The sequence below is a fragment of the Pezoporus flaviventris genome, unplaced genomic scaffold, assembly GCF_033815535.1.
Source record: "Pezoporus flaviventris isolate CSIRO_AGI_PZ_B2104156 unplaced genomic scaffold, CSIRO_AGI_Pfla_v1 ptg000006l, whole genome shotgun sequence".
Classification (NCBI taxonomy): Eukaryota; Metazoa; Chordata; class Aves; order Psittaciformes; family Psittacidae; genus Pezoporus; species Pezoporus flaviventris.
In genome coordinates this window covers 6,225,683-6,252,146 of record NW_026892554.1, presented here as the reverse complement: position 1 = coordinate 6,252,146, position 26,464 = coordinate 6,225,683, and the positions used below count along the sequence as shown (strand labels likewise).

Below are 26,464 nucleotides of genomic sequence, written 5' to 3'. Positions count from 1 at the left end.
CGTAACCTTTACAAAGAGTATGCAATCACCACAAATGACCTGAAGGCAGACAAATAAAACTCATTTTGAGTCCCTGGTGTATTCCATCGAGGAATTTGTATAAGGAAACCAAATAAGAAATCACAAGTCCTGTCTTATTGCTGCGCTGCAGAGGAGAACGCAGCGCTGACCCCTGATGAATCAGTTTAGGTTGGTTCAAGGGAAGCAGAGGTGTGTTTGATAATTGGCAGACCAAGTGCAATTATAGTGAAGGATACCTGATTTAGGATGCACATTGAATAACGTGGGCAGCAGGTGGCAAATTGCAGGATATGCAATATCTTGTTACAAACCTAGCAAAATACATTTGATTCATTTAAACTCGAGGTGCCACGTTGTCATGGATCTGTAGAGTGTGTCGTGCTGTGAACGAGGATATCGTGTCTCATTTCTTTAATGTATGCAGCCATTCTTTCCTTCTACTCCTTCACAGCCACACTCACGCTGCCCATCCTGCTGTTTGATGTTAACTTTCAGGTCATAAGTTTATTGGTCAATGTTCCACCACTGAGCTCTTCAGGCCTGTGGTCTGCATCTTAGACACTGACTCACCTTTGGAATACACTTTGAGTTAGGTAGCAAGCTCGTGGATTTGACCACTGTGATCGAGATCTACTGAATAGAATGGGAAGGAGAGCAATTTCTTCATTTCAGCAGAAGGCTGAGCTCTGGTCACATAGTTTGTGTTCCCTAAAGACCTGAGGAATTATCATACAACAGCAGCCATTTTATGATCAACTCAGTCCTTTCTCTTGGAATTATTACGACAAAGACAAGATTTTGAATAGTCAGGATTAACGAATAATAGTTAATACCATTTCCTCTGCATACATGCCTATACCTCATGAGCTGAGAACCTGCCAGATCTCTAAGTTCAAGAACATCAGCATGTTAGGGGAAAATTAATTTTGAGACCAAAGAGTGGAAGACAGGATGTAAAGGAGGTGGAAGGGAAACCTGAAGTGATGGGAGTTTTCAAGAATTCCAGATGCTCTCAGGCTGAAATCATAAGAAATAATCACTTAGTATCTGGGTAATTTGAAAAACAGATGACGAGGATGGTAGAAAACAGCTGTTCCAAGGAGTCTTAACCAGGTTATTTCTCAGAGCAGGAGGAAAAAAATAGTCCTGTCAACGGAAAGGAAGATTTAACTCCTCATGTTCTGTGAACCTCTGTTGCACTGTGATGATGCTTGCAGATTCAGAGGCCCCTGTTTTCCAACACAAGGCTCTGTACACTCATTGTAAAAGTTTGGCTTTTTCCACCCAAACCACATTTTCACAAACCCTTCCACTTCATGTTTAAGGAACATCTCACTGTTTCCCCGCTTCACCTTCCAAGCCAGGGCTTTAAAGATTCTCATTATGTTGCTGGCAATTTAAGCGTAACCTTTGAACTTGAAATCTCTTCATATTTTTAATGAACAATAGCTTCAGAAATCAGGAATTATTGTCAGTAGAGCTACTCATATATTTCTAAGTTACAGCAATCCTTTATTAAAACCCCAATTTACTCTTTCTGGCTAGTTTAAAAACATTTTTCAGGGCACAAACCTGAATTTGCCCAAAAATGGGTTGTAACCGGAAGCTCATTCCATAACACTCTTGCTTGTTGACTTTAGTACCAATAGCCTCCATGCTTCTAAACTCCTTTACTTTCATCCTATTAAACATGGAGCTGATAATGCAGAAGCTGATATCACTTTGCTTTTGGACTGTTAAGATGTGGTTATAACTGTGTCTATGTAAGTATCTACCCTTTAAGATATGCCTGGTGAACAGTTTTTAGTTAAGGCTCTCTTTTGCCTTACATGGACTTTTTCAGATGTGAGGCAGTAAATTTGGAGCAGCAGATGTGGCCAAATTCCTGAAGGATTCCCCTCACCCTTTTCCCTTTCCCGCCCAGAAAAGTCTGGATTGTGAATCCCCCTTGGGAGCTAAATACCTTTGGGATGGTTTGAAGACAAAGGCAGCTGATGCAGCTATTGCCGTGAGGAGTCTTCTGACAGGTTTTAGTCCCTCTGTTATTATTCTTGCAGAGGAGAAAGGTGACAGCAGCGTTAGGGAAAGCTCTATCTCTGCAGTTCAACTCAGCTGGCAAAGGCTGACAGACCAAATATGAGCTCTTTCAACATAGCTCTGCAAGCAGAGCTTCTCTCTTACACTTAGAGAAATTGTTAAACAAAGATTTAATGAAAGAAATAATAATAATCCTGAAAGAAATGGTTATAATTGCATTTCAGGACTGTACAGGAAGTTAGTGGATTAATTAGTGACTTAATTTTGGTTATTTTCTTGTTCCTCAGGACAAGGTGAATCCTGCTTGTTTCCAGTCATCTCCCACCGCAGTCAGACTCCATTCCCCATTTTTAATTACAACTGGAGCTCAAGGTAAGAGCAGGTTTCACATTGACAACCCCATCCCTCCATCTCCTTTTCCTTCCTTTTCTCTTAACCATGCAAGTTCATTTTACTGTATATGGCTTCTCTTGACATCAGATCTGTAGTTCTCAGCTTGTTTCATACTGTTTGATCATCAGCTTTCACCCCATAAAAGTTTCTGGAGCAGAAGAAATTTGAGGATGCTCTCCCCATCTCTGAACTTCAACATTCTTACTCCTCAGATCTGGAGTTTCAATTCTCTTTTTGCTTTGTTTGCACTACTTTAAATGATGAGCAATCTCAATAAATTCATTGGGAATAATGAGTGAAAATTTGGTACAGGAGAGAACAGAATCACATCCTTTTATTGTTTAAAGTATAGCATTCCCTGTGGGTAAATATCCTGTAGTACCTCTGTGGAAGAGCAAATGTACGAAAAACCACTTAGTACCAATAGGGATACTAATGTAGTTAAACCATTAATCTTGCTGCAGCTGTTGTCAAATCTGTCATAGGGCTTAAGGTGGCTCCCTACAGCTCCTTGGGAGAAAACAGCACATGTGTTTTGTACGATCTTAAGAGGAGGAAACTGGATCCGGGGCATTTTTCATTCAGATATACAGAAAGACATGTGCTTCCTCCCCAGGACTCTTATAGCCTGCTCTCATCTGCACAGTATCTGTGAGAGCCTGGACAAACCCAGGGCTCTAGGCTGGAAAGAGCAGGTGGTGGGAGCTGCTCGGGATGCTAAGCTGTAGGATTTTGTCGGGATGTTTGCAGAAAATGGGGAAAAAAGTCCCATGAGAAGCATCCTTACAGGATGCTTGAACGTTGCTGGGAGCAGCAACAGATGTGTCCCATTGAACTACCTTCAGGCATTTGTGTTTTTCCCAGGATCCAACTTTTGGGCTGATCCCCAGCAGTCAAAACCTTCCCCATATATACATTTTGCAGCCTTCCCTGCTTGGTTGTTTAGCATCATTCTAACTCCCATCCCAGCTCCAATTAAGAATAGTTATAAGGGGAAAAAGAGGAAGAAAAAGACAGTTTCTTGCTTTAAGAGCATCCAGAAAAAATCCAAATTTGCCATTAATTGAAAGCTGTTAGGATTTTAAGAAAACCTCAAAATTTTGGGCCTGGCAGTAAAGAGAGGGCAACCCAGCAAGGTGAAGATGGCTGAAATCACAGTATCTGCATGCTGAGGTGGGAGAAGGACCCCTTATGGCCATGGGATTCTCCCAAAAGAGGATGCTGTGTGTCTTGAAGCAGGGTGTGTGCAGCGCATGGGTATCATAATTGCCTTTATGGGGTGAAATGGAAATCCAGCCTTACTAGTTGTCTGACTGCTGGGCTATGTCTCCCAGCCATGCTAACAGCCTCAGGGGAGCCTCTTCCAGGTTCCCTCTTCTCCAGCTCCAGAACCCCAAATCCTGCCATGGAGGTGCCCCATTACTGACCGTGGGGAGCATCTGCGGTAGCTGATAGATGCAAATTACCTGGTGTCTCTTTGCAGATATGGCTTTTCACCAGAGGTGCACATATGTTTTAGCTGGGAACACAAAGCTAGCATTTCAGCACGGAAAAACTAACCAGTATGTTTTCCCTCTGGAGAGAAAACTGTTTCTCTGGGGATAAAGGGTGAGGCTGTGACCTTGCAAGTATTCAGGTCTGTGTGCCCTTAATGGAGACCTCCTCTCAGCTGGAGGTCAGTGCTATGAGCAGGAACATTGCAAATGAATGTCATCTGAAATTAAACAGCTGAAGCCTCCAGTTCTACCCAAGAAATGTCAGTTCCTTTGAGGCAGCTGAAATCAGTCGTTCAGAGCAATCCCTGTCATCATCTTAATTACAGTCTGAGTGCAGTGTCGGTCACTGGTGTAGGGTCCAATGGGCACAACAGACTTCTGCAAGTGAGCTGGAACACTGCAGTCGATTGTCATCTTGTGGCTGTGCTGGGAGCCCTCACTGTACCATACTGTATCTTTATTTGCACAAAGTCTTGGCCAGGTGCCTGGCACCACGCTGGCAGACTGGTTCTATTTCTATTTGTTGATAGATCTCTCTTATATTTGATACCTTGATTAACGTACATTGATTTCTCCTGTTTCTGCTGGGTGGAAAGGGTGCTCTTAGCAGCAGCCTAGAAACTGGTTTGTGTAGGAGGGGTTACTGCATTACATTTAAAACCCTCAGCATGTACAGCTATGAACCACCACTACGCACAACATATATTTTCTGGAGTTGCTTTTCCCTGCCACTTAGTGGCTTTAAATGGCAAAATATTTTTGCAAAGACAAATTGCTTCACAGGTACCGTGCTGAGCTTCTGGAAAGGCTCCAAATGCACAGAGGGATTCAGAATGACTCCCTGAATCCCTGTCAACAAGCCGAGGTGACCCCAAGCACTTATTTTCCATGTATGAAAATTAGAGGAGTGTGAAATATTGACAACAAATTGCAGCAGTGTTTCAAACTCAAGGCAGTCACGCTGCTGAAAGGCTCAGAGGACTAATTCACAACATCTCAGGTCTCCTAGGAGTATGTTTTGTTTTAAATGCAGCAAAATTAAGACCATTTTTCAATATGCATAGACTATTTCTGAGTAGGAAATGGCTCAAGTAAGACCGTTCCCCAGCAAATACAATCTGTGCTAAAACAGTGAACTTCTGCATAAATCTGCGATGCTGCATAACAAGCCATTAGATTATCAAACTGAAGAAGAATGTCTTTATATTACATAGTGCTTGCAGACACACCTTGACCTGCCCCTGGCCCCTTTTGCCTAGTTATAGTCTCCAGCACCTGCAGTTTGTGAAGGAGCAGGGGGGTGTCTGCAGCAGCACAGTCTCCCCTTTTTTTCCTGGTAATAGGAAAGCTGTATTTGTTCTCCAATTTCTCATACTGGGACAATGTGGTGACCCTCTGGGTACTGGATATTTCCCACTGGGAAGAATAGCAGAGAGCTCAGCTCCTTTCTGCAGCTCTCTTCCTTTCCCTCCTTTCTCCTACCAGTTACCTGTCCCTGACTTCCCTCATCTCACAAAAGAGGAGGACTTTGAGCTTTGGGGTTTTAACCCTTTTCTCCCCAGCACTGGTAAGCAATCTGATTCCCTACCTGTGAGTTCAACATGCATGTTATTTATTAGAATCAGCAGCTTTGTAAGGTTAGGCAAGAAGTTGCTTTTCAAGGCCCTGGGTGGCTCTAAACATTATTAAACGTGGTCATTAGAATATGCTTTTCCAACCATTGAATGGCTGTGAACATTAAATATTTTGTTTTAATAAGTGCTTGCTTTTTCAGCTGCTGAGTGGCCTTAATCTTTTTTTTTTCCCCTCATTAAAAAATGTTGTTTTTCCAGCTCATGAGCCACTGAAAATACTGTTCAGTTTTTTCTTTTTCCCCATTTTTTTCCTTTCTTTTTTCTAAATTCACAGATCCGTCTGTTTTTATTAAAAAAAGGAGTGAGAATTTTGGAGCCTTTGGCTAAAATAACTTGTTTTCAGCTACTAGGACAAGTATAGGGAAAGGCTTAAGATAACATAAAATCAAACCTTGCTTGTGTGAACAAGTTCCTCTGAGATAAGAGCATGTAAACTATCCAAACATCAGCAGAATGTTTCTGTGTGCTCTGAAAGGACTGATGAATCACACTGCTGCATGCCAGTTTTCCCACCTGCCAATCAAACTCGTCCTATTGTGTCACCTGTATAGATTCATGGGGTGAGATATGAAGCAATCCTAGGGTCAGAGGTGAAGCATGTGTGTTTTGGATTAGGGATGAAGATGAGAAGCTTGACTTACGTTTCATTCCCCTTATTTGTTCTACGCGGGGGACATGTTACCTAAGAAGAAAGGTAATTAGGAAGGAAGGGCTTTTGCCAAAGCATTAGATTGGGAAGAGCTACTTCTGTTGCGGGTTCATTGTATCGCCATGAGAAAGTCAGTTGTGCCGTGACTGTTGCCTAACAGTCTTCACAAACTACTTGGGATGCTTTGCTATGCCTCACTTGACCTCCAGCTGTCCTTCCAGGAGGAAAGAAGTCTCCTGTTCATCCAGTGTTGTATCTGCTGGTAGAAGGCCTTAAGTGTTACATCTCAAGCAACATTAACTGTCTCTGTTTAGGCAAACGGATTGCAGTCCTGGTCTTTCTGCCTAGTTTCCCTACAACATTAAACCCCAGGAATCTGCTGGAGACAGAGGCTGCCCCTTACAATATGTGCTACCATTCCTGCTCTCAAAGTTTGTCTCTGATTGTCATGGTTGCTCTGATGGAGGAGACATTGACAGCATAGAATTCAATTGCCACAAAGTGGCCAACATCTTGCTCAGCTGGAGAGCTCTCCAAAAGTGGCAGCTTTCCCCTGTGGCTGGGGCATTTGGCTTTCTGCAGCTTCTAAATCACCCGCTTGGAATGCACTGTGCATCAGCCTGGAAGGGAGTCAAACCGTTTTATGAAAGCTGCAATTAGTGGCTTCCCACAAATAGCATCTAGCACTGACAAGTGGCTGCTCTGTAATGCTGTTTATGGGCTTGTTTCAGGTAATGGAATTTCATTGCCTTTCAGGTGCTCTCGCCACAGGAAGCACAGATATTTTTTCAGCTCTGTGATTTTTTCCACTAAATTGCACAAATCATTATATTTGGGCAAGTGCATTGGAAACATTTTACTCTGCATTTATTTTGCAGCTCAAGTCCTTCATGAAAGGAAGAATAAATATGTTCTTCTAGGCAAACAACTGAGGCGAGAAAGCAATGAGAAAGCAGAGATAGTGGGGAAGCAAATCCTGCTCTTCACACATAATAAATCAGTGTATCTGCACTGATTTAGTGTACCTGGGCTGATTGGTATTGGCTGAGGAGTGGATCCAAAATTTCCCCTTTCTGTGGCAGCTTCTAGAGGCCACTATCTGAACCCGGTCCTGGATCTCCTGGACGTGTGTGTGGCTTCCCTGGGAGACCAGAGTGTGAAGTGTTGTGGAATAGTTTTCTGACTCTTCTCCTGCATAGTTATAGGAAGTTATATTTGTAGGAATGGAGCAAAATCAAACTGAAAGTTCAAACTGAGTGGATAACAATGTTGTGTTGAATGTGGGAACAGAGGGCAAGAGCAAGTCACATTGGTTCTGGCTGGCTCATGTAGTATAACAGTTCATAAGAAAGCTGGAGAGGGACTTTTTACAAGGGCACATAGTAACAAGGGGAATGGCTTTAACCTGCCAGAGGGGAGATTGCGATGAGATCTTAAGCAGAAGTTCTTCCCTGTGAGGGTGATGAAGTGCTGGCACAGGGTGCCCAGAGAAGCTGTGGCTGTCCCATCCCTGGCAGCACTCAAGGCCAGGTTGGACAGCGTTTGAGCTGGGCTGATTGCACTGGCATTTGATAGGAAAAGTATCCCACATGAACAGTGGTGAAAAGAAAGCCTGTGAGATGTGACCACTTACATTGAGCTTGCTAGGTCATGGTTAGGCGTGAAGAGTATTTGCAAGGAAAGCTGAGCAGCATGCTGCATAGCATCCTCTTTACTCATGAGCCTTGTTGAAATCATAAGCCTCAAAGGGAAAAGAAGGCCGTGAACTCAAGGAACAGGTGAATCAAAGGCAAAGTAGTTGCTCCGAGGGGGGAAAACTTGAAATCAAGGTTGCAGAAAAACAGGGCTCTTAATAGGACAATGCAGGTAATACTATCACAGAGCATTAAAACAATAAACAACTAATTAGCTCAAATATTTGCTGACAATGTGGGTTTTGAGGAAGGGGGGCATGGAACTTCATAAAACTTAATTAACTCATAGAGTAAATCAGTTTCATTCATTGCCACAACAGAGCCAATCAAGATAGGCTTACTGTTTGCTCATTTGGAAAAAGATTAGGATTCCCATTTAGACTTAATTACAGTGCAAAGACTGACAATTAGTATCTTTGTGGAAGCACTGGATGCCACAATATCTCAGTTGAACAAGTGCCTATAATTATAGACATCATTTTCTTAGCAGAAAATCTTATCCACTTATTACCTGGATTTCATGCTTGTAATTAGAGATAGAAGAAATAAGAAAAATTAGGAGGAGGGCTGGTGCTGAATTACTTTGGATCTTTCCATGTAAATCACTTTGTGCAACTGTTTGTCACAAATTAAAACCTTGGTTTGTACTTTATACTCCTTGTGGAAGGGAATTGGTAGAAATACAAAGGAATCAAACTAGCCACATGGGTCATATTTTGACACCGCTAAGAACACCAATGCCTCGGATTGGTTTGGTTCATAAACCCTTCCTTATACCCCCCTGAAGTTTCTCATATTACACAGGCTTGTACTTATCACCTGAGTGATTGCAGAAGCAAGTTGTTGAGAGAAACTTGGTCAGTCACTTTGGAAACTCATTTGATCTGAACCACGACTGCATAGACACAGCCTGTTGACCAAAATAAAACACATTATTATTAAAGCTTGCAAGATGTGCTTGGCTACAGTCACATGTAATACTGCAAAACAAATGTTAAGCAAGGAGAGATTCCTCCCATTTGCCATCATAGATTCTTCCAACTCCTTGCATCCAGGGGCTGCACCATGGCTTAGATAAAAGAAAAAGAAAGTTCAAAACATTTTACAGATATTAATTACAGATAAGGCAGGAGGTAAAATGAGGATGTAAGAAACACAAGCTTGCTTCAGCTGCATTTCTCAATGTCCCTGCACCTCTCTTTATCCCATGGGCTTGTGAGGAAGCTGTGGGAGAGCACCCTTTACAGGGAGCGGCAGCTCAGCACAAGGCTGAGCACTAAACAAGCATCATATTTAACAAAGTTGAATGAGACTTTCCTGCATTTCAATTGCATGTATTTCCAGACCAGGGTGAAGGAGGTGGAAAAATGCAGGATTCAAACCTTCTTGTATTTGTTTCACACAAGATGTGTCTGATACTAGAGTAACATCTGAACCTCCTGGGGCAAATGGTGCACAGGACTTCGGGACCAAGGCATCACATTTACTTGAACAGCATTTTGACTGCCTACCAACTGAATTGTTGAACTTGCCTTGGATACAGATGACTGGCAAGGGGTAGAAAGGACAGATTTTCCACTTATATATCCTTTTTTTGCCCATGATCAATGAAGAAATGCGGCATTTGATATTTCTTCCTACTTTTGCTCTGCTTCTTTTGAAAAACACTATCTGACTCCTGAAGTGAGCAATGGCCTGAAGTTAGGAAGGGAAAAAAACCCCGGCTTTATCAGGTCAGATAATCCATGTGCACCGTAATCAGCAAATAGTGTCAGCAGGACTTCCGGGTACACTTTTGTAGCTGATTCCTGTGGAAAGACAGCTGGGAGTCTGGAGGCAGAAAAGCCTTTTCCTTGGTTCTCGAGAAGTATTAACTTGTGTTTTCATTCAGTTTGTTTCATAAGTGCACATAAAAGGGAAGAAAACCAAGTTCTGAGCATTGGCTGTGCCCTTTTGAAAGTTTACTGCTCAGGTGCTTTTAATATTGCCTGAATGCTGAGCATTTTGCAAGGAGGATAAAACCAGTGATGGAAATAATAAAACATGAAAAATAAGTCCCTACGTTGTTTGAAGTGCTTATCATGCTGAAGGTCTTTGCTTTTCTTTAGTTTCTTATATCTTATACACTGGAGCTTTATATAGACATGGAGCTTGCATAGTATTATTTTGTTGCTTTGGAAAAGCTGAGAGGTGAGGGTTTTGATGCCTTGGTTCCTGGCTGCCTGGCAGCAAGAATCTCCTTCAGATGTCAGCAGAGAATCCTGCTCATCTCCAGGCAAGGCAAAGCCCTGCAATGCCAGATACTGCTTGAGTGTGACAGCAGGAGGGCTTTCACGTGTCTTCTCAGATGGGAGCTCAGTGCTGGAGCATCTTGATCACCCCAGACAAGTTAGAACAGGGCAGCCGTGCCCCTGCCATAGTTTTCAGTGCAGAATGAATGAGCTTTCTTTTGAACTACTGAACTACAAATTCCCCTCCTGGCCAAGGTTACCGTAGTGGGTGGACGAGGGGAAGAAGAAAGAGTTGCTCAGCAAATGAGATACTGGTAGGTGTGTGGTGTGTGGGAGCAGCTGACTTGCCAAACCCACTTGGATTCACTCCACCGAGCTGAGCGCACTTGGGAAATCTGGCAGGGTTTGATTGCCTGGTACCTGGAAAAGCTCATTTGGAATGCCTGATATCTCCAACCAACCCACAATTAAGTGATTAGTTGCAATGAGTGGACGTTCAAAGACATACACAGCTTTGAGAAATATTCTAACTTGTTTTAAATAGTTTTAAAAAGAGAGAGCCCAAGGAGAGAGGAATCCTCATAACAGTAGGAAGAAGGAGGATATGAATGGAGTGGGGATTTGTTAGCAAACACCAGTTCAGACCTATTCACCAATTTCATGCAGAACTAGTTGTTCCACTTCAGTGTTTATTACAAGAGTCCCAGGTATGAAAATAGACACAGAAACATCGGCATGCAGGTCTTTATCATCTGGCAGTAGAGGCATATGAAATCCCAGGCAGGAGGTGCAGTTATCTGTATGGCTCCTGCCTTTGAAATAAAGAAAATCAAAATCCTACAGAAGGGTTTTTAGGTGTTCAAAACCTGACACTTTAATGTGTGGTTACAGGTCAGTGGCCTTGGGAAGACGGGCAAAAAGATTCAGGAGCAGACACACACTGAATACAGCCTCTTGCAAGCTTCGTAGAGCTACAATTATATCAAACTACTTCAGCATCAGAAACCTAGGGTTGCATTTGCTTTCATCTTTCACCCACCTTCAATATCTTTTTTGTTTTTTCTCAGAAGACAGTGACAAAATTGTGTATTTCTGTCCCGAACAGAAGCAGTCTGAACATCACTGCTGTTTTAACGTTTCTGAATCAGTTTTATAAATGGGAGAAGTTATACCTAGTCAGTGTGGGTTTTGAAAAACACATTGATTTTCATATCCTTATCTGAATTTAGCCTGTGTATGTGAAGTGATTACTCTGGTTTTAACTCTTGGGTATGTGCCAGCCTTATAGTCAACAGCCTTGCAGAGGTAAACACCAAGAGAAGTCCACTTCTTTCTACAGAGTGTTAGTGTTACACAGATATATGATCATAAATTTTATTATTGACATCACTTGGAGTAAAACTGAGCAAAGGGACTTTTTGGGACTTTTTTTCCTGCATTTGCTCTTTATAGCAGGTTTTTTATACCAGAATTATTAGCTGTGCTATTCAAAAATGAGAGTGACTTCAGTTGTGAAAAACTCTATAATGGAAGCACAGATTTGATGGCTAATAGAGAAGACCTTGGTTACACACATGCCTTAGATGTATTGGTATTTGTGTTAAGCAAGGATGAGAAGCAGTGGCTGAACTCTCGCTAAGCTTCTCTGCAGGATGACTGTAAAAATGTTTCTGAGAGAGCTTCAGGTATAGCTTATGCAAAAAATTAATCCAAGTGTTCAAAACCAAGCAATCTACTTCTAATGTAGAGTGCATCATATTAGTGAGCTGGAAGGACAGAAAATTAAAGATGACACGGCCCAGATCATCTTGGCTTTGGCATTTGGGGATTTTGAGAGCCTTACTTTGAAAAGAAGGCACAGAAATTAGTGCCTTCTGAATACACTATTAACTGGAAAGTATTTGAAGGGAAATTTGGTGCATGTGAAAAATATCCTTGGGAACCAGCGTTAGATATTATGCAAAGTGAATCTGGCAGAAATGAAGGGGAGCAGAATAGAACTGCTAAACAGGTTTGCTGTGGCTTAACACGTGTCTCCTGCAGGAGGAAACCTTCAGCGCTGGGCAAATGGGAGCTTGCAGAGGACTGCAGGAAGGAGGAGAGCCAGCTTTGCATAAGAACACCTCATCCAAGGATATGAGTCAAAGAAACATGGTAAGTGGGTCCAGCTCTGTCTCCAGCACAGCTCAGTATTGTGCACTGCATGAGCATTGAGTATCGTTTGCTTTTGGCTACAGTCAGGCTGTGTCCATCAATAACTACTCCCTGCAGAAAACCCTGGAGGTGACCACTCCAAGTCACACCTGGTTTGCAAGTAGATTATCTTCTCGTAAGGGGAAAAGGAATGCCTAATTTAGCAAGGAAGTATGTTTTGAATCTCAGAGTAATCTGACTCGTTGGATCAGGAGAGATAGTGTATGGTTTTTGAGACAGAAATATATCCTGTTCTTGAAGTGGCTGGGAGAAAGCAGCGATCTGTGTGGGAAAGCTGGAGAAATGGCGGAGAGGGAAAGGAAAAATTACATGCATTAGTGGTTTATGCCTTCCAGGCATTTACAAACTTTGGGTAAAGCAACTCAGAGGGAATTTTAGTCATTCCAAGGAGGCGGCGTGATTTAAGAGGGCACAAGGGTTGCAGTTTGCTCTATGGTTTAACCCACAAATAAAACTTCCATTGCCCTGTTGAATATCTGGAAGGAATTTGGGGTTGCATTTTTAGGAGGACAGGCATTAATAAAGTGTTGCTTTATTGCTCCAGTGACTTACCACCTCAGTGTTGCCTTGGTCTTGTGCTGCTCGTGGTAGGGGGAGGTTAATGTGCAAAACATAACACAGCTTCAACAGGTTTTGGGGAAACAAAGACAGTTTCACAGCTGTTGCATTTCTGATTGGGTTTTTTATGCATTACATTGCTCTTTCTTGCTGCTGCACACTTTAAAGACCACTCGACCCATTCTCCCTTGCTGGCCTACTCTCTGCCTTCCACAGAGTTAGAAACAAGACTGTGTGCAACTGAAGGTCTGGTGGCCATCATCAGCCCATGATCTAATTAAATCAAAACTCTGAATGGTAAGTGCCCCTTTAATAGTCTCCTCCCTGTTTCAGTCAATGACTTCTTTCATACCTTTTCCTAAATATCTGCTACATTAGAATAGGTTCTGGAGCATTCCTCTATTTCAGTTGCAGAGGCCACTTTATTTTAATACATGATGTTATCTGAAGGCTGGGGTAAGTTCTCTTAATAATGTGTTCTTCATCTAGCATTTTCCCTTTTCAGTTCCATCCCATTCTCTCCTTATATTTTCCATATTCATCACATTCCAAAATATTTTTATGCTTTGTTTTTTTGACATGTAAAGATTTAATGTATTTATCAGTAGCAAAAAAAACCCCTCTCAGTCTGTTTTGTGATGAACAACAGATGAGCATGACAGCAGTGGAAAAAAAAAAACATCATACTCCTCCTTCTGTCTTGAAGGACATTAAAAAATGGAGAAAAAAATATTTGGAACTGGGATGAGAACTTCAGTCTACTGAGGGTTTAATATTTATCCCTATTTTATTAGGAAGGGGAAACAGAGGCAGAAAGACTTGCCCAAATGCGTCAGTCATTCAGCCTAAACAGATGTGCTGGCATGATTCTGGCGTCTTTCACAAATACCAAGACTCATTTTGATTGTGAAATACTTGCTGAAGCACATTATCAAGGAGCCTCAAAGGGGTTTCATTTCAGAGCTAGTGGTTTGAGACTGTCTGATGTGAAAGCAAAGTAGATAATACCTCATATTTCAATCAGACCATGAGCAAGGACCCAGAACAATCAAATTTGGCTCCTTTGCCCTTTATGACATACTTCACATCTTCATACAGCACTAAGTGAGAGTATAAGCCAATGGAAACCGGAGCAAACTTGCACTCTTGCATCAGTGAGTAGGACTAAGAGTAACTGGACTTAGACTCACAGGCGAATTTCAACAGCTCTTTCTGATCCATCTACTGGGGGAACATAATCAGGGTAATTTCATACCTGTCACTTCAGGTGTAAAGTGATTTTAGTGATGATGGAAATCTCCAAAGTGATGTTTTCTTGGTTTGCTTCCTTCCTTCTGCTTCTCTCAGGACAGCCAGCTAGAGTAATTGTCTTGCTGTCTAGGTTATAATTTGGTTCATGACTAAAGCCCTCCTTTTCCATTGTGCTCTCATTCCAAAGGGAATTTAACAAACATAACAGGAGATAATTCCTAACTCTATATTGTCAAGGCAAAACATGGAGTTGCAGTGTCAGGTACTGAGAGTAGTTAAGTGCCTGATCACAGCTCCATTTGCAAGACAGGCACTTCAGAAAGGCAGAACAAAATGTGTTCTGCATGGCATCAAAAGACAACATAAAACTTCAAAATACATCAGAAGCTGCTTAGCCAAGGCAGCAGAGAAATCGATATAGGCTACTAAATTAACTTCAGAAGCAGAGTGAGTGTTGAGTTGATTCCCCATCTGCAGGTGCCTTGTAACTTCTGGAAGGAGAACTAACATCTTTGTTCTGCTTCAGGTGTGCTGCACGATGCTGCGCTCCTTCCAGGGAGTACAATGTCAAATGCACTGCCTTAGGAGTGCTCTGATAAAGCTTTCACACCCTCCTTAAACAGGAGTCAAAGTCTGGATATATATGATATCCCAACAAGATCACACAGGAGAAAATATGTGCTGTTATGAAAAAAGAAATGAGGCATGCAGAGAGTAGCCTAAAAGACCCATTTTACTCGGTTGTGCTGATTTTCATTTGGATACGGTTACCGTTGTTATTTGAACAATCTGAAAAACATCTTTTTTAATCACTTTTTCTTTTTAAAGGGGGTGGAGGAATCTAAATTTCAGGTATTTTCATTGTGACCAGTTTCAGAAAAATGCCTTGCAAACATATTTCTATAAAGAGAACAGAGGGTTTAGGCTGCTTCGAAGGTAGCCAAAGCAAGCAGCAAAACATGTGAATGCCTCCAGAACGCTTCCAGGGTTTTGTTCCACTGCCAAAAGCTGAGACGTAGATTCACAGCATGAGGCAGCAAACTTCTCTGGCTTTCTGTGCTCACACATGAGGTGGATTTAACATAAGAGGCTGTTATGCTTCCCTTATTTCTCCTCTTCCATTTCTCACTCAGGATCTTGGTTTAACAACTAAGAGAGTAATATGGAGGTAATTCCTGCCCTAATGATACTGAAGGCAGATGAAACAACTTTGCCAGTCACAGCACATATTCATGAGACCATCCGTGCTTGTGAACCCTTTGGAAAGACCAGATTCAGTGTGTCATCAGGTTGTGTCTCTCTTGGGCCTGTGGATGGCTGGATATTGGGAGATCTCAGATAATGTGTGTTCTTCCAAAGGCTGTTCAGAATATACGGTCAAGATGCCAGAAGGACATATAGTTTCTGCTCAGGAGGAACTGGATAGGTACAGGTACTTCATTTATCTTTCTGCCTTGTTCTTTCCAAGAACTTGGAATAAGCTCTGTATCTCACTATTGGGGGGCATCAGGCCCTAAGAAGCAAATGAATCCCATCATCACAGGGCAACCTTTCTTAACCTTCCTTTCAACTTGCCTGCTCCCTGAGATACTCCCCAGCTAATGCAAGTTAATTATCTTGAGGGTAAGGAAATCAGCTATAATTCCTGGCTGTAAGGGTTTAGTTTCTTAGATATCATCATTGGCATTGGAACCCTGACAACAATTAAAGGTCGTTAGCCACTGCTTGGCGAATATAAACCTCTGCAGGCAACAGTTACAGTTTGCTGCTAGTCTATTACCCTGGGGAAGGTGAACTGCTGGGGACTACTGCATTTGCACCTTGAGCCCTTTTCTAGCCCTCAGCATAGCTCTGACCTTCATGAACACTTCGAGGGACACTTGTGAAGCAACTTGAGGGCTCTCTGTACCAAATCCTGGTTCCCAATTCACGCAACGGCTGGAGATACAGGCTTGCAGTCTACAGAGCATGTTTTCAGGATGACTTTTTTCTGCCCAGTACATAACAGGTACGTGTGTCTGTTGGCAAGAGATCTGTATGAGTGGAAGTAGATCCTGCCAGAGAGGAACTTTGATCAGCCATGTGTTATTTTGTTGTATGCAGATGCCAACTTTCATAAAGCCTATGGGTTCAGTTTCAGATTAAAGTGAAAGTTTTGCCCCTGTTTATTTTGTATCGCTTGAGAAAGGTTGACTGGGTCCTTAAAAGATTGATTGAATCCTTAAAAGCCCTGATTAAATCAACCTTTAGGAATCATCCAGTAGAACCCTGGCATGAATCAGCAATTGGAAATCTTAATTTGACTGTCTTCTGTTCCAGTTTTGCTTATAAATTGAAACAAGCAATTGTTTCAATTTGTGTCATCTGCAATTTGTGTCATCTGCTGTCCTTCAATTAATTGGGTCATAAGAGGTATTATTACATGATAAAATGATTTCTGAGAGATTATTTGGAGAACGGTTCCTGTGGGTCTCTTGCCTGTGCAGGAGTGGGAGCAAGTTATGAAAGCAGAAGGGTGGCAAAAGGTTTTTGCTGGCCAGGGCCTGGAAGCTTGGATGGGGACATGAGGACTTTGGGGTGGAAAGGGGACAGTGTGGGTGTTCTCATGGCACACAGCAACTATCCTCAGGCCACAGGCCAGAAGGAGGGGAAAGCAACGTACAGATGCTAGTCGCAAAGGACAAAGATGAGAGCTGCCTAGTGTGTAGCATTGAGAGCTGGAGGAATCTCTGCTTTCTCCTCTCCAGAGCTAGCTGGCTTTGCCAGTAAGTTAGATGAGATTCCAGTTTTCCACAGAAAACAGACTAAGTGTCCACTTCGAAAACTGCAATTGTAGCAACAACCAGCTCCTGTAAAACACAGGTTATCCCCTCGTGTAATTCTCTGCTGCAACAACAAAAGCATCAACAAGCAAGTGATCTGGTATCTCAGTTTTCTCTATGCCTGCTATTTTAGCCAGTTCTAATCTTTAACTCTGCAGTTTGTTGGGCAGAGATATTCAGAGTTTGGGCAAACAGGCAGAGGTTAGTCACCTTTGTTTTGGAGCTATATCAATAAGTCCTACACCTCTTCACAGATCATCTCCAGTCTCTCCCTCCTTTTTCTGCTTCTAAACAAAGGGCCACAGATAGAGATCACAATTTAGAGCTAGGAGAATCTGTCTTCCTACATGTTCATGCATGTAGACTATTTCCCAGAAGCAAATGCATTTTTCTAATCTCAAGAGTTTGCTTTGTGCGTTGAGATCAAACCTTGAGCAATAGAAATTCACTGCCAGACTTCCCCTCTGCTATGCACAAATTCTGCATATCAAAGGTATTGGGATTGATCTGTATAAAACTGATTTATTAGAACTTGTGAAACCAGGTTTTATTCACATGGCACTGCAGGTAAGCAGCATGGTTTAACTGTAGGATGGCATCACTGGAGGGCATTTCACTTGCGTAATACCTAAGCAGAGTCAGAAATGGGGAGAAACGTCTTGAGTAACCAATGGCATAGTGGGGGTGATTTCTGCCACGTATTCTGGGCGTCAAAGAACTCCTTGGTTCTGTCTGACCAGCTTTGAAAGTTGCTATTTAAATGAAAAATGTCCAAATATGCAAAGCCTATGTTTTTAAAAGGTCTATTATAGTTAGCACTTGGAGCCACTCAGTTCTACCCCTATTGAAACAAACCTCCTGTTTTCATGTTGCATGTGTATTTCTGTGGTAGCCAAAGGGTAACTAGATTTGCTATCTGTAGTCACTCTTGCTGTGTGGGTTTGTTAGACAGCTTTGGTGTGTCTGCTTCTGCCATGAGGGTACTGTGCCACTGAGAGCTGAGCTGGCACCAGCACCCATGTTTCAAATATCCCCAAAGAACATTCAAACAGGGGGAAGCTCTTGATGGGGCAAGGCTTTGCGGGGGACTGCAGCATCAGCTGGGGCAGATCTCTCTGCACTGATGTTAAACCAAGAGTCTGGCTGTCTCTGAGCTGCCAAGTTGTCACTGGTAGCTTGAAAACCCCTTAGCTCCCCCTCAAACTTATGGAAATCACAAAATCGTAGTTTCTTACAGGATGACTTCCTTAATTTCAGACTGTACTGGCACTGCCAGACTGAGGTGAATTGTACACAAACATGATGGGCCATCAAATCCCGGAGACTTTTAAATTACCAATATAGTTCAGATGTAAAATCCTTAGTATTCAATCTTCTTTCCTGCTCTGTGACATAACACTAGGAACCTAATTGCATTCTCTGTTGCTTTTTACTGAAATAGTGAGCTTGCTCTGCTGAGTAAGCTACTCCAAGAGCTGCTTCTGATCACAGGATTTCAGCTACATAACCTTGAAGCAGACAGCAACCAGTGGAAGTCAACTTCTTTAGAACTGGCATGAGTAGAGAGCTGAATCATACTCTCTTTGTGTTTGCATTCATGTCTGTTAAAAGCAGAGAAAAGGAGCTTTTCAAAAAGGGATGAAGGAGAGATGTCATATGAGGAAAATGCTGTGATAATGGTATCTGAGCATGTTTCTTATTTGGTTTTTGAAGTGTAAAATATTAAGCTGGTCAGTGAGGGAACAGAATAGGTGGAATTATGGATTCTTAGGAGTTCATATTGATCCACAGGAAAATGAAATCTAGGATGTGCCTATATAGCATGTGGCTTGAATGCTTAAAGCAGCGTTAAGAGTCTGTAGGTAACTTTGCATTCAGTCAAAGAAACAGATCAATTGGATGTTCCTCCCTGCACCTAAAACCCCCTTTTGAGTCTGTGTGTGTAGATGTATTAACTCAATATTTCTTATTCACAGAATTGCTCTGAACAGCCTGAAGGTTTCAACAGCAATCAGTTATTTATAAAGGTAAGAAATAGCCATGACTCTTATTCAGTGCAGGTATACTGATGTCTGGATGAGATGGGGACAGTTTTTAAATCTCATTGACCCAATGGATGTGGAAGGGAAACCAAGGGGGATGAGGACACCCCACCAGAAAGCAGTTGCCTCTTTCTTGTATCCAGGAAATCTCTGTGGTGCAGATGTGACAGCAATAGAAAAAACTATTTCGTGATTCCATCCCATGAAGAAGCTGTGAGTATCAGCAACCACACAAAAGAGGTAGTGGGGAGCCAGGGAGGAGAGAGTCTTGAGAATAGCAAACATTATCTATCTGTCCTGGCAAAGCATTGTAGTTACTTGTGGATCCCACTGCCTAAACCCCATCAAAGTAAAAGCACACCACTGCTATCTGTTGTTCTGGCTTGGTTTTTGTTTTCAAAATGATTCCAGCATGTTGGCTTATAGTTCTGAAACCCTGCAATTCTTTGACAGAAAATGTTGGTTTCCTTTGTTAATCAGTTGACAATCCAAGTATCCATCTGACACAAAGGACTGTGTGAGTGGCTGTGATGAAGCACAAGAAGATTATTATAATCCTTGTCCCTAGGGGAGCCAGCCTACCACCTGCAGGACAACTTTGTTGGGGATGGAGGGAATCAGGATCTCTCCTGAGATGTCACAAGTCTAGAGACTGCTCTGCTTGGGGTGGGATTTTTTTTGTGAGAGAGGTTTGTTTGCCTTTTTACCCCGTCTCATTGTGGGGAACACACAAACCAGTGGTTAAAAATGAGGGAATTCATCCACAGAGAAGAGCTGTCCTGGAATAACCAACAGTATTGCCAACGGTAACCACACCAACAGTAGTGACAAAAACTAAAGTGGTTTTAAGACATAGATCAATCAATGAATGCGATACTAGTACTAAGGATCTATAGTGACCCTAATTAGGGTTGACAGCTTTACAAGACATATTAAGCCTGATTAGTGCTGGAGCCAGTTGCACTCGATGGATCTTGGATCTGACTTGTGGTGTTTTCTTCTAGCAGAACAGCAGTGTGACCACACTGGTGTCACTCCTGATTTGCACTTCTGGAAAAGGAGAATGGAGCCAGTGTAGTTTCAGGACATTTTCTGTGATACCTTATTAATGTTTTATAGAACCCTACTGGTTTCCTCCCTCTTAAACACTTTAAGATTTTCTATGTAAGATCTTTTTTGGAAGGCTAAGAGTATTCAGGAGGGAGGTGGTGGTGAAACAGCCAAAGGTGTGTGATAAATTAATGTAATTACTCTGCTTTTCACTTACTGCTCAGAGATATCCCCTTTACATGTGCAGTGGATGCATTGGTATGCAGTAATAATGATAATATAACATCAGGATAAACAGAGATGGACAAAACCCATCTGTGACCCACACTATTTCTAGATACGTTGTGTTGCCACATCTGGCTCCTTGCTAGCAGAATAGGGTTCTTTCATGCTATTTTTACTCCAGACTTTCTTTTCATAGAACTTTTGTTTGACTTCCGACTGCCTCTCCCTCCTCCTCTCTGCCTCTGACTGCACTCAACATGCTCTTGGGCATGACAGTGAACGTGTAAAATCACATCAGCAGGCCAGTCACAGAAGGGGAGAGAATGTAGCCCCTTTGTTTTACAAATCCACAGTCTCTTCTTCAATTGTTCTTTCTGGGTGAAGGAGTTGGTTTGGCCATTTCAATCTGCTGAAATTACTGCTGTTAAAGTAACCTTCCAGACTTATTGTTCTGTCCCTGTTCTGTGGGGTAAACCTCTCAGTCAAAGCAAAATTGTTTTCCTTTAAAGCCTCATGTTCAATTCCATTCTGATATCCTAGAATTACCCACTTAACCCTCACCCACTGCTTCTCTATTGAAGTTTGGAATAACAGCTGCTTGTTTCACTTTGGGCCAGTTACCCAATTGTAAGGGACAACTTAAACTGTAATATGCCAGGAGCATATATGTGCTCATCTCTACCTTTGCACAAGTGCTCACTGTGCAAGGACCTCTTTATGGAGGCAGGTGATTTGTTCACAGATTTTTCTATAATTAAGACCCATGGTTGTTGTCTTCCACCTTCCACATTGGTAATGAAAACTGAAATTGGAGAGAGGTTCTAAGAGCCAGATTTACCAGTTACTTGATCAAGCAATGCTTTGTTACACTAAGGGATTTCTCAGCTGAAGTTACAACCCATAAATAACCACCCAAGAACCCATGAGAATGAACATTTTCCTCCCATAACAGATGGTTAGCAGAGAGATGCCAGTGAGATTATTTTTACTAATGTACTGTAGAGTTTTGTTCTACTTTTCAACTGTACAAGTCCTGCATGGTCTCTGCTCAGGAGGGGGCAAAAAGTTGTTCAAAACCATTTTTCCCTTTCCTCCCCTCCTTGACAACAGCATGAAGATGGTATTGCCCTTCTAAGAGGTTCTGCAAAGAGTCTCACCCCTGCTCTAAAGACATTTCTAGGGAGAAGTTTCCAGTCTTTGTATTTATGCAAAACTAATATAAGAAAATCGGTGCTGTACTCCTGCAGTGAAAACTGTAGAAACTCTTTTTGATAGATTTTTGTCTTGCTGACTGGCTTGCCCTTACTGCAGCAGTAACTAGTTATGAGCAATTTGGCAATGAAATACTTCACTTTGGGGGAACCTGTGATTTAATATATAAGCACGAGTCCATCTGCAGTTAATATCCCTGGATCTGCAAGAATATGTTTAATTAAAGCAAAAATGATTTTTCTGTGCTTGTTTTGCAGCTCTGTATAAATGCTTTTATGAAATATGAGACTGAACGATTTCAAATGAGAATACCAAGCCAAAACTGTTTTTTTTTTTTCTGAAAATATGTGAAACAAAATGCAGAACCGAATGTTTGATGTTTCCTGCAATTCTCAGTAATGTGAGGAATTTATACAGCAGCTTCTTCACAAATTGTTTTGAGGTAAACCTTCATGGCCAAAAGCAAAGTAAGAGGTAAAAATACCAGTGAATAATGGATGCAACGTGCTTACATATAGTCTTGTAACAAAAATGAACACTGCTCTGCTTCACACCTTTGTGGTTTTAGTAATCACATTCAGATAGCAAATCTGTGAAAGTTCAGGTGAACGGTATCTGGGTAGCCCCATTTGTCTACTATAGATTCTGTTTCCTGTCACTTGTGTGTTTTATGCATTCTAATTGCAAATATTTATAACTAATTCTAACATTACAAATATTTAAGCCTTGGAAATAAAATAAACACCATTCAGTCACAACAGCTTTAACTTTTGTTCCTTTTTGTTTTGTCTCTTGCTTAAAACAATAATAATAATAAAACCCATTCTGTCTTGGTTAGGCATTTCCGGGGTCAGTACTCACTAAGCACAGAAATTCTTTCTGTAGACAGACAGAGTTGTTAGAAACACTGAGGTGTTCCTATAGTAGGTGCAAAATGTACTCAGTTGTATTCATATTTTCTTTAGGGTGCTCCCAGCCTGACCAGGAGCACATGCACTGCAGAGGACTATAGAGAGATGTTTATGATCGGTGACAAAACTGCAACCGCACTTCTGCATCGGATTTCCAAATCATGTCAGGTTCATTCAGCAAGGTAATTCAAAAACTATCTAGGCTTTGATGGTTGCACAGTTTACAGGAAGCAAGAGCTGTATTAATATTGTCAACAGATGCTTTTGTGTGAGCCATGCAATACAGAAACTTCTAAAGCTTCTGCTTTGCTGAGATCTAATCTCACAGTGCCCTCACCCTTTTACATGACTGACTTTGTTCTCCGGTGGGTATCTATATTGATTTTTTAACGTTAATCTACAAGAACACCAATATTCATGTTTTTATTAATCTTTTGTTCTATCCTTCCTCATCCTGTTTTCCTAGTTAGAATTTGCTGGTTGGTGACTATTTGAGATGGATTAATCTCCATTTTGCTTGCAAGTATTACAACTAGACCAAATTTTCATAGAAGGTCAAATTGCTATTTTAACACTTTGAGCTAGAAATGTGATGCTGAGGTGCAGTGAGATGCTGTGATGCTATATGGTTGTCAGAAGGACTAATGTATTCATAATAGGATCATCCAAACAGACATACAAATTATAAGTGAAGCCCAGCAACTGGAAGGGATATGTTTTCCAACTTGACACGTTTCATCATTTCTTCCTGTCGACTGAATGATTGCAAGAAACTTCTTGGTTGACATAGGGTCAGTTGATTGGCATAAGTGGAATGTCCATGTTAGAAAAAGAAACAGAATCTTGATGTTATATTGACTTTCTTAAGTGTTTTTTCAAAGAAACAAGTATTTCTTTAGAACAGTTGGTGGAAATTGTATACAGCTTAGCTGACATGCGAACAGTTCCTCACAGCTCTATAAGGCTGAGCAGGAAATGAGCTGGAAATTTTTGGCCTTTTTGATACAGCAGATTTACCGGGCTGCAGTAGCAATACTTGTTAAAATGTTCCATTTCAGCAACCATTTGCGTAATTACTGAGAGAAAGGGTTAGACAATAAAATGTCTACAGTATTCTGTAAATTTTTGAAGATAAACAAGTCCTCAAAGAGCATCTTTCTTTTAAAAACCATGACAGTGACCTTACCCTGAAAAGAAGAAGCGAGGATTTTGGAAGCATGAGATTGGAGTGGAGAAGCTGGAGGATAGAGTTTCTCTTTGTTCAGTACTTTAACTATTTTCTGTCCCTTTCTTTCTCCATTCCCCCCCCCCCCCCCCCTCTTCTATTCAGACAACAGAGCCTCCTGAGAAGGAAGTGTCTCACATGTTCCCATGTTTGTTGGAAATTGACCACCGTAATGCAAATAATGTAAAGAAAGATTTGGTCCATGTTACTGCAAGAAGAGATTGAAAGTGGAAAGGAAGACATTAGACTGAGGAGAACATCAACAAGCATCAGATGGAGCTATCATCCTGGTGGGCTGTTAGCCAACTTGCTGTGAGCCCTGAAATCTGCTTTGTGAAATGCCACTTCCAGCAAAGTCTGAACCTGCCTGTGATCGCAGTGGGGCTGGAAATGAAGAACCCTTTAGCCATCAGTGAGATGAACTCTTAGGAGACCCCTTTATCAGGATTCAGCCTTGATTTAGGGTAAAGTGTACTGCTTTTTTCCCCAGACTATGGTAAGATGATGTGATAGGTAACTGCAGTATAAAGGGACTGGGCACAGTGTCCAAAGAGGCCCTGTCTTGTCCACAGTTCTTACTACATTCTGCATATTTGAGTAGGAAAACAAAATATTTCCAAGCACAAAAGCTCTAGTTTTAAGTTTTTAATGAAACTGAAGTTCAGCTCCTGTATTTGAATCTATCCCAAACAGAGGGAGCTTAACCACTACACTCTGAAACCACTACACTCTGAAACCCCTGCAAGTGTTCTAGAGTAATTTGTTTCCTTCATTCTCTGCAGACATATTCCTAAACTGTAACAAGTGAATAGCGTAATTTCTTTAAAATGCCTTTTCTTCCTTCTCTCTATATTGCCTTTGGCAATTTTAAGCCTTCAAAGACAGCTACAGTTTTCCTGACAGTCTGCACTACTGAAGTAAGCCTTTAATTGAGCACTGGCATCCAAATATGATGCCCTGTGCAGCTGAGTAATTTTTAACTACCCTGGATACCTCAGGAAAAGTATATATACTGTGAATACACAGGTATTTTTCATTTAGGTCTTTGTTTTTCTTTTCCCAATGTGACCTCATCTGTTCTACTGTGATAAACGGGAAGAGAATAAATGGACATCCTAAATCTAGACAGTGAATTTTGTGCAGGTCAAAACAACATTTCATTGTTTTCCACACTTGCAAGGATTATAATTAATCCCCCAAAATTATAACTAATAATCTTTTTATTAAAGAAGCCATTTAATCAACAACCAGAAGAAAATAAGTTTTGCTGATCAGACTGCTTATAGCTCTAATGAGATTTGCTTCATTTGGAGAAGGTTCTTGAATCTGAATCTTCTGTATCGAATGTGAAGACATGGAGCAGACTGTTTTGCAAATTCTCGCAGTGTTGCTGTTCCAGTTTGCTGATCTTACCCACCCAGCAAGCTCATTACTCTGGCTTGTCTCTCCTGGAAGATTCCACGAGGATTGTTGAACGGTTTCATTTTTGTTCCACTGTGGAACAAAAATCAAATGTTAAAATCATGATGCCTGAGGCTTTGGTGTTCTCTTTTCCCTTCAATGGAATGAGGTTGCTGGTGTTTTAGTCTGCCTTCATGTACTGAAATGACTTCTCAATTCGAATCGCCATTACCAAAAGGAAGACCGCTGTAGTTTGGGTATCCGTTCTCTAAGACCTGCAACCTGCCTGGCAAGGAAACATCGTCAGGTAGGCTTTGCCTCATTTAAAGGTCATTATTCCAAGGACTTGCTCAATCTATGTACCCTGAAGTGGGAGAGGGACACTGCAGAGAATGGAAAGATGGATGGCAGTCTTAGATGAATGCCCTGGTTATATTCTCTATATTAGATTGTCGTGGTTTTCCTGGCCCAGATGCTAACATCTAACACATTTTTAATACTATTGCCTGTTGAGATCCTATTAGAAAATGATTCAGAGTCTGGAAAGTTGGGAGGGAGGAGGGGGAAGTTAATTCCTTAGAAATAATACAGTCATTATGTGTACACACAATTCAATATGTAACTTGGGGGTTTTATGGTCTCTCTACCATCCTGCACACCAGCTTTTTAAAATTGCAGTCACATTCATTATAAAGTAAATGCCTAATGCAAGTGATTCTCAAAGCAGTTTGTAATTTAAATTCCTATTGGAAATAAAAGTAATGACCCACAATAGCTCATTAGTGGCCTTGCAAATGTTCATTATTTCCTTTGTCTTTCTCCTGGTTTTCTCCCCTTGCTAAAGGACAGGGGAGTTTAAAGATTTAGACTACCTTTAGAGCTATCCATCTCTAATGACCCATGAAAATGAGCATTTGATTCCTGAATGAGGAAATTATCATTCCCTGGTGTTTTTCAAGGGGTAAGTGTGTTCTTTTAACAATCCATAAGGAAGTTGGATATTCCAGATAATTTTAAGGAATCATTTTATATTTATGCCTAGGGGATAATTTTTTTAAATAGTTCTAAAATATCAAATAAAATACTGAGAAGGCCAACAAGACCCTGGAAATATTGATATGGACACTTGGGATTTTGAACGCAGGTTGTTTCTAATGATACCATGGATGCTGCTTACTACCACAAGTTTATCTGGCTGCCCATTGCTTAGAGATGCACAAGGAGATAGTACCTTCCCTCTCGGTGCCCTATGCTAGCTTCCCTTTGCAGCACTACTGAGTGAGCATCAAATGGTACCTGGCAGTTGGTGTGCTTCAACACAGCCCATCTCCACTGGCTTTTCTGTCAGATGAAGACTTAGCATCTGCCATGCAGATGATCCTTGGATTGCTGGGGAAA

The 26,464-nt window shown here is 41.5% G+C and overlaps 1 long non-coding RNA gene across 2 annotated transcripts; it reads left to right on the top strand.

The window, feature by feature from the left end:
- Nucleotides 1-2,342: 2,342 nt before the first annotated feature.
- On the top strand, nucleotides 2,343-24,387 carry LOC133265669 (uncharacterized). Of its 2 annotated transcripts, XR_009742059.1 has the most exons (4): nucleotides 2,343-2,430; nucleotides 12,199-12,309; nucleotides 18,977-19,027; nucleotides 23,771-24,387. It is a non-coding gene; the product is annotated as an uncharacterized LOC133265669 (long non-coding RNA). The 2 variants fall into 2 exon arrangements; XR_009742058.1 differs by lacking the exon at nucleotides 18,977-19,027.
- The last annotated feature ends 2,077 nt before the right edge of the window (nucleotides 24,388-26,464 follow it).